Source organism: Capsicum annuum, chromosome 5 (genome assembly GCF_002878395.1).
Source record: "Capsicum annuum cultivar UCD-10X-F1 chromosome 5, UCD10Xv1.1, whole genome shotgun sequence".
Taxonomy (NCBI): Eukaryota; Viridiplantae; Streptophyta; class Magnoliopsida; order Solanales; family Solanaceae; genus Capsicum; species Capsicum annuum.
In genome coordinates, this window is record NC_061115.1 from 44,531,991 (window position 1) to 44,540,601 (window position 8,611).

Consider the following 8,611-nt stretch of genomic DNA (forward strand, 5'->3'; position numbering starts at 1 on the left):
ACTCATACATAGCATATAGAAACTATGGGGAAAGGATAAATTATTAAAATATAGCAAATGCTAGAAATTATAACTATAGTTATTATATCAACAAACTATGTTCTACGGTCCATTTCACAGGATAAGAGAGGCAAATTTTGTTACGAGATCTCAAGTTTATCAGTCATTATCAGTCCATCCAACAAGTGCAAACCTTGATTTTTCTCAACATTTAGCGCAATCATCAAACTTTGATCATCTAAACATTTGGAATCACTTTCATGCATCATGTGTAGACATCAATCCAATTGACCAATAGATCATTTATTACTTAATTAAAAAAGTTGATTCATAAAATAATTATGATTTGTGATAGTAATAAAGACGAGAAAATTGAGTTGGACTTGACCGTAAAACTCTAAGGAAGATCAAAATAAGTATCTTACTAGCCATATGTTGTAACATTACCAAATGATTGTGTTTACTTTATACTTTTATTATTCTTTATTTAACTTAAATGAACTTCAATTACACCATTTAATTAATGATATATGTCTTCTCTTGAAAAATAAAAATGATTCTTTTATTTAAAGTGTTTATTTTTTCTTTACTTTATATGTTTCAATGGCTTAGCATGCATATCAACATAATAAGTGTCAAAATCCAAATTCAGGAAAGTGGTGGCACCTTTCTAATCCACCGATAGATAAGCAACCCAAAACAACAAAACTCAGTTCAAAGTATAAAACTTAAAATTAATATTTAAGAATTAATGTCATAAAATAATATTTTCCATAAAACTCAAAAATTATATCAAAAATAGATACATCTCTTTCCAAAATAAAGAGACACCAGTACAAGTCTCTATTAAAGTACGATAATAATCACTATATTATCTAAAAATATAAAAGACGGAAAAAAAAGGAATAGAAGGGATCCAAGAACCGCAGATGAGACAACAAATACATCTGAATCTCATATAATCAACTATAGACAAGGATCACTTGTCACTTGCACTCGACTTGAAACTTGCACAGCAAAAATGTAAAAAAAGATAAGGGTGAGTATGATGTGTACTCGGTAGTTTCATCGGTTGAGTTTAACATGATGCGAAGATTATCGAGGATCATTCCTTCACGCTTTAACGTGTACTCAATATCAAGAAAACATCTCTATAAGACTCAAAATAATTTTAGTAGTGGAAAATATAATGACCCTCATAATCATCTTATGATTTTTGCATAATTTCTCTATTTTCACCCTTACCTTAGCTTCAATAAGGTATTTAGGTTCTACGGGAATGGGTAGCATAATTTTCAAGGTGGTTGGGCAGGCTTTGAAAGAGTTTTTCAGTTGAAAGGTTGAAAAGTACGAAACTTTGATCAAAATCAACATTTGAGGAAGATGATCTCGAATTAAATTCAATAATTATGTTAGATCCAGATGGTGATCTTTGAATTATTTGGACTATTGGTTTCGATCCCGATGTATTTGAATGAGATTTGAGTCATTGGTTGAAAATTTGAGAATGTAAAAGTTAAAGAATTAACCTCAATCAGTATTTGGTCAAGACAATCTCGAATCAATGTTTTAATAGTTCTAAAAGGTTTGAAAAGTCATTTTTAGTCTATTAACATTTTTAGTTTATCTTCACAGGGAGGGTCCATTCATGGGTATTGAAAAACTTGAATTTTCTATCATTTTTCCTAACATAAACACAATACTTTTCATTAAGCATAAGAAGATCCTCTAAAATCTAAATAAAACCAATTTCCCTGATGCGTTTGATATTTTTAACTTTTTAATGTTTTATTAGTCAACTTTTAAAAAAAATAAAAACTTTTAAAAAGAATTCTTTAAAAGTTTGACAAATAATTTTTCTATTAAAAGTAGAAAAAATTATGTTTCATAATGACAATTCATACATTGATTGTCTCTATCTTGCCCTCCAACACATTCTACCCATATCCCAATTCACAATATATTTACCTAAATTAAACATAATTATTTTTTATTTACTCACCAAACATCATAAAATAAAATAAGTAAAAGAACATTTTCCAACAATAAGACTTATTACTTATTTTTTTTTGAAACATTTTTTTTGAGCTTCCACTGAGCTCTTCTCATTGGCTAGATATTTTATTAAGATTGAAAAGAGTTATGATTTGTCTCCAAGGTTGCTAGGATCTTCCACAAATATAAAGTTACCTCTCTTTCTTATATCTTGCTCGTGCTCATCGCCAATCAACTACCATTGTCTTGATCATGATTCTAGTTCCTATGGGTCACAAATGATGACACGAACCTATATGCCTCGCCAAATTATAGTTTGACCACATTTGCCTATTTTGGTTGTCTCTTTTTGGCATCAAACAAACCCTTCAACATTGATTATTTTTTCAAAGTCAGATTTGTAATAAATGTAACACTCCTTCAAATATATTGGACCTATTTTGTAGGAAAAAGGGTTAAATTTATCTCTGTAATTTGAATAATTGGCTAAATATACCTTTCATCATATTTTGGGATCAAATTATCCTCGCGTCATACTTTAAGGCCAGATTTACCCCTCTACTTTGAAAAATTTGCTAAATGTATCTTTCGTCATACTTTGGGGTCAAATTTGTCCTCAATATTATACTTTGGAGCCAAATTTACCCTCATTGTTAAAAGACTTTTCACTTGTACCCTTCTTTTAGATAAATTAACTTTAAATGATCTATTTTTTAAAAATAAAAGACACCCTAGTCTAACTCGCCTGATCCGACCCACAAAAAATACACAAACAAATATATCCCTCTCTTAGTTTTGTTGGTCAAATTTTTTCAACGAACAAATTAAATATACTTCTATTTCAACATGCAGAGCTGGTCGGTTGAGTAAAAATGAATAAAAAATAAAATGAAACTGAATAGCTCAGATGCATGAAATTAGAGAAAATGTCTATTACAAACTCTACTCTTGTTCTAATTGTGTTCAAATTTCAAAATTTGGTAAGCAGTTCTATGTGCATTTAGATTTTAGAATCAGTGGATAAATTTTCAGGGCAAATGACATGATGAAAAATTTATGTAGATCCAAATTGTATATAAAGACATAAGAATGAAGAGATGTCGCGATTGGCACATACGGAGACCTCTTAACTCAATCATCTAAAGAAATATACAGTGGGCCTAACTTGTTGCATTTGACCGCTAAGTGTCATTTTTCATGAGCTCTACATTGATCCAGATCCATAAACTCAGAGAGGGTGTATTTATTTGTGTTTGCACTGATGTAAATTCATTTTTCATGAGCTATGCATTGAAAAAACTCAGTGGCTTAATCTCGTTGAAAAAATTTGATCAATAGAATTGAGGGGTGGCATAGTTTTTTCTATCTCTTTTGTTGATCGAGTCGGGTTTGACGGATTAAATTAAGATGTGTTTTATTTTTAGAAAAGGGGCATTTACTATTGATTTTGGTTTTTCTATTAAAGGAAGGGTACATGTGAAAGGTTTCTTAACAATGGGGGCAAATTTGACCTCAAAGTATGACATTGAGGATAAATTTGGCTTTAAAGTATGACTGAGAGTATAAATTTAGCTAATTTTCCAATATAGGGGCATAAATTTGGCCCCAACATATGAAAAATGATATAGGTAACGTAGAGGGTAAATTTGATCCCGAAGTATAATAACAATGGTAAATTTACTTCAAAATATAATGAAGAATATGTTTAGTCAATTTTTCAAAGTAAAGAGATAAATTTGACCCTATTTCCTATTTTGTATTAGGTGAAGACATGTTTTTTAAAACGTGGTTAATGAAAAAAAGGAAAAGAAAAATTTGCGAGTGCACTATACCAGTTGCAAATTAAGAGGTCACTGGATTTAAAATTGTAAATTGTAATAGTATCATTAGATTGTGACATCTTAACCACAGACTATTCTTAAGAAATTTACTTTTAAAAAAATAGAAAATACTTAAAAGAGACCGTCCACTCATTTAAAACGTGTCTATTTCTACAACAATTATTACTCCCTCCATTTCATAATAAATGAATTATTGAATTTTGACACATATATTAAGGAAAAAGCATTAAAGACATAAATTTAACATAACTTTTTATTTTTACCCCAAAAAAAAAGAAAATGTTGACCTTGTAATATCTTTTCAAAAGTTAATTAGTTGTCAACTCATAAGGGCAAATTTAAAAAAAAAATTCAATAATTCAATTATTTTGAAACACCAATAAATACCCCAACAATTCACTTATTCCGAAATGGAGGGAATACTTACTAATAAGACGGGATGGGAGGAGAAGCAGGCAACTCTTCGTCAATATGTTTGCTTCTCCTGCCTGCTTCTTTCTCCGTGATTTTATTATATCATCTCTAATTAATTATTATAAGTTATTTATTTATTAAAAAATTATTTATATTTAATAAAAATAGATATATTTATGATATGTCTACTCAGCTGCTTCACCCATAATTTGACTATATCACTTATAGTTAATTATTATAAGTCATTTAAATACTAAAAAATTAATATTAAAAAATTATTATAAAGTCATCTAAGTATTAAAAAAGTAATAATATTTAATGTTAAATTCACTTGACGTTTTATATGAGGTCCATTTAATTTTTTTCACAAGTATTTTTGTATAGTAATTTTGTTATATCATTTTTAATTAGTTATTATAAGTCATTTAAGACATGTCTGCTTCACTGCTGCAATCATAATTTTGCTATGTCACTCCTAATTAATTATTATGATAATTTAAGCATTGTGCCACTTAAATTGAGATTTTGAGTAATTATTTAAAAAAAAGAAAAAAGAAAAATAAAATATTTTTGAAATGAATAAAAAAATAAATCTTATCACTTCTAATTAGTTATTATAAATCATTTAAGATATGTCTGCCTCGTTGTTTCAATCATGATTTTACTATGTCACTCTTAATTAATTATTATTACCATTTAAGCATTGTGTCGATTAAATTGAGACTTGAGTAATTACTTTCTTTAAAAAAAAAAAGAAAAATAAAATCTTTTTAAAATGAATAAATAAATAAATATAATAATTTAATTATTATAATATTAAGTCTGTGCATTGCACAGGCTACTCGTAACTAGTACTAAAAAAAAAAGTATAAACAACATAAAAATCATCCTAAATGAAACTAATTACATAAGATCCAGAATTGACTTTCTCTCTCCCAGATTTGGGAAAATGCATATACATGTCAATGTACCTCATACGTAACTCCAATGTATGAGGAAATTATTTCTCCTTAAATTATGAAAATAAAATTATCTTCAATTATTCTCTTACCTTAATAACAACACTAATTAATATTTTGATTTTGTGGATGCTTATAAATAGTTATTATAATTCAAATTCAAAAAATATCCTGAAACATCTCTCTACATCTCCCTAAAAAAAATAATGGCGTCGCCGCTGTTTTATGGTTGTCACCACCGTTCATTGTTCCACTCCGCTTCCTCACGCCGGTGAACATGCAAGGGCGATCAGTCGTTGTGACGACCTAAAAATTTGATGAAATATGTAAAATTTGTGATTTTGTATGATTTGACTGTTTTACCCCTCCCCGTAGTTGTATTATAATATTTTAGAGGGTGTGGGAGTGATTGACATAATTTTCGATGTATTTTGATATCATTTATGCAATATTGTGATTTTTTATGGCTTCGAGAGTTTTATTTTGGACTTATGTGGATATTTTTTGATCTGTGTGATGGATGGCCAAACGGACTACTCCAGCAGCTCTAGAATATCAATTTTAGGCTAGATAGACCTTTGGTTTGGGTCCCGGTACACCCAACCTCATTTCGATCTATTGGTCGGACAGTTAGAAAATTGAAAATATAAGTGTGGGACCCACATGTGATAGAAATAACCTCAGATGGAAAATCCGAATTTGCCAACAGATTTGAAATGTCTATTTTAGGGTGTTAGCATGTTTGGTATGATTTTACGGCTTTTAAATTTCTTTTCAATCCTCGGTTTAAAAAATTATGATTTCAAGTTTTGGGAGTCAACTTTGTAAAAATGATATTTTTTTCAAAAATATGATATTGTCATCGCGTCTGGAACATCAAATTTAGTATGGTTTCATAGTTCTTTTGTATAGATCAGATTCTGAACGAATCACGGGCACCCTACCAAAATCCGGGGTGAATTTGAAGTGAAAAATCTGGTGCAATACCAGATTTTTCTGCATATCTATACCTCTTTTTGTCCCTTTTTATTCATTTTTTATTTTGTCTCTTGGGAATTAAATCCAAAAATAGTGTATGAGCTTAAAATAAAAGTTTTTGAGAGCTTGGAAAGATAGATTAACTCCTTTTTCTTGGTTTATTACGGATTAGAGTTAAGAATTTACCCTTTTCTTAGTAATTTCTTGATTAATTTCTTAAAACCTCAAAAATCTTAGGGCATGATTTTAAATCCAAATTCCACTCCTTTTCACTTGAATAATGTTTTTACCTGATAATTACAAATTTTTCATCAATTTAACCTTCAAAACAACTTCGATTCTTGATTTTAACCCGGATTTCAAAGATTTTATCCGGTAAAGCTCAAAAATGATTTTTCTTCTATTTGAACCCCATTTCTTTTACTCGAATTAACTTGGGTTTTCAGCTGTAGGTTCCTAAAAATATGGGGAACATATTTTTGAAGTAAAGTTCTGATTTTGCCCTTCTTTTTTGAAAATCTATTTTGGGGATCCGTTTTAACCTCAAACCAAAAGTAGTCAATATGGGTATCGTTGGTTTTATATTGATTCTTAGATTTCATATTTGATGTTTTTAGTGGAGCTCAGAATTATTCTTGAAAAGTAAGGTTGCAGGTTCAAGTGTAGCGGAATGATTTCAACTTTCGAAGTAAATTATGGCTTAACTCCTACAGACTGGGTTGGATAGTAAATGATGATACAAAATGCATGTTAAGGATTGAAACTAATCGTGAAAAATGAATATTTATGTGCTTTTCCCATGTGGTGGCCTATATGTGATATAATTATCAAAATTGTGTTATTATGTGATACGTGTGGCCGTGTGGGGTCCTATGTGATAGTGATAGCCTTGATACATGTTAATAATTGTATTGTATTATTAAAATGCTTAATTTTGTACCATTGGTGTATCGTGATTATATTCATACCTTATTGGCATATGAGACATGTGGAAATTCATGGATGAAACAAAAATAATGAGTGGATATTGGCTCAGGTGGTTGTGGAAATGTATAATTGTGGTTGGTTGTGGAAATGTATCATGTGGTTGGTTGTGGAAATACTCATTGTAATTAGTTGTAAGCATTACATCTTCATATCATACTTATTCATGAAACATTGGTATCGTGGTAACATCTGAGAAACACTGGCAACACCTTTTTAAAAGATATTGTAACACCTTATAAAACTCTTGCTGAGAGATATACCAAAAAGGATATATAAGATATATGGATTGTATATGGGTTGACGAACCCCCTATGGATCCTACGTCGGGAAGTTTTAGCTTCATAGGTGTATACGGGGATTGTACGATGATCTCGGAGGCTGTGCAACGAACTCATGCATCATCATCATCATCATCATCATATACATTACACTTACTTTATTGTGTTTATGTTGTATTGTATTGCATTATTTACTTGTCATCTATGTATTTGTCTTGCCTTTCTTTACTTGTATTTGATGATCTTGTAACTATATGTTCTCTCTTGTTCTATTTATATATGACATAATGTATACTTGTGTTCTATATCTTAGTGTGTTGTCGTAATATATGTGAGATATATTAGAACTGTTAGTGCAGGCGGAGTGGCCTACCATTATGGGACATTTTCTGATTGCAGGTGACGTGCCCTTAGTGTATATTTTGTATTCTTTATTTACTACTTTGCTTGGTCTGCCTATGATACCTACTGAGTATAAGTGGACCGTACTCATGCCTACTGCACCCTTTTGGTGCAGGTCCTAGCTCAAGTGTGCCTCAACTTGATTAACTCGGGTGATTATTGGAGCTTCTAAGGTAGCAGTTGCACATTTATGTATCCGAAGTTCACCTCTATCTTTCTATAGTAGTTATCTCTTTATTAGTATTCGAAGGCAGTTAGTATTCCTTTCTAGTTATTTATTTGACGTATTTGACTCTTGGATTGTATTAGTAGTTCTTACACTATTAACACCTGATTTTGGGCATGATTGGTATTTTGATAAGTTTTTTCCACATTGTTATGATTATTTATATGGTTTGACTTTATTCTAGAAGCCTTACCTTGGGATATTTCTGTCTTTTCCTCTTTCCGTATCAGTTTGAGTGATTGGTTTACTTGTCAAGGTATGCCGCGACAAGTGCCATCATGACCCTCATTTTTGAGTCTTGACAAATTGGCATCAGAGTAGCTAGGTTTCATTGGTCTCAATGGTGTAAGAATGAGATGTCTAATAGAGTCTCACAAATCATTACGTAGATGTTCATATCTATCTTCGAGAGCTTATAGGATATCTTTAGGAAACCTTCCTCATTTTATTCCTTATTGAGCAAATTCTTTCATATTTTGTGTTCTGACTTGTGTTTAACTCTTTCTGCATGAATGGTGTGGCTTATACTAC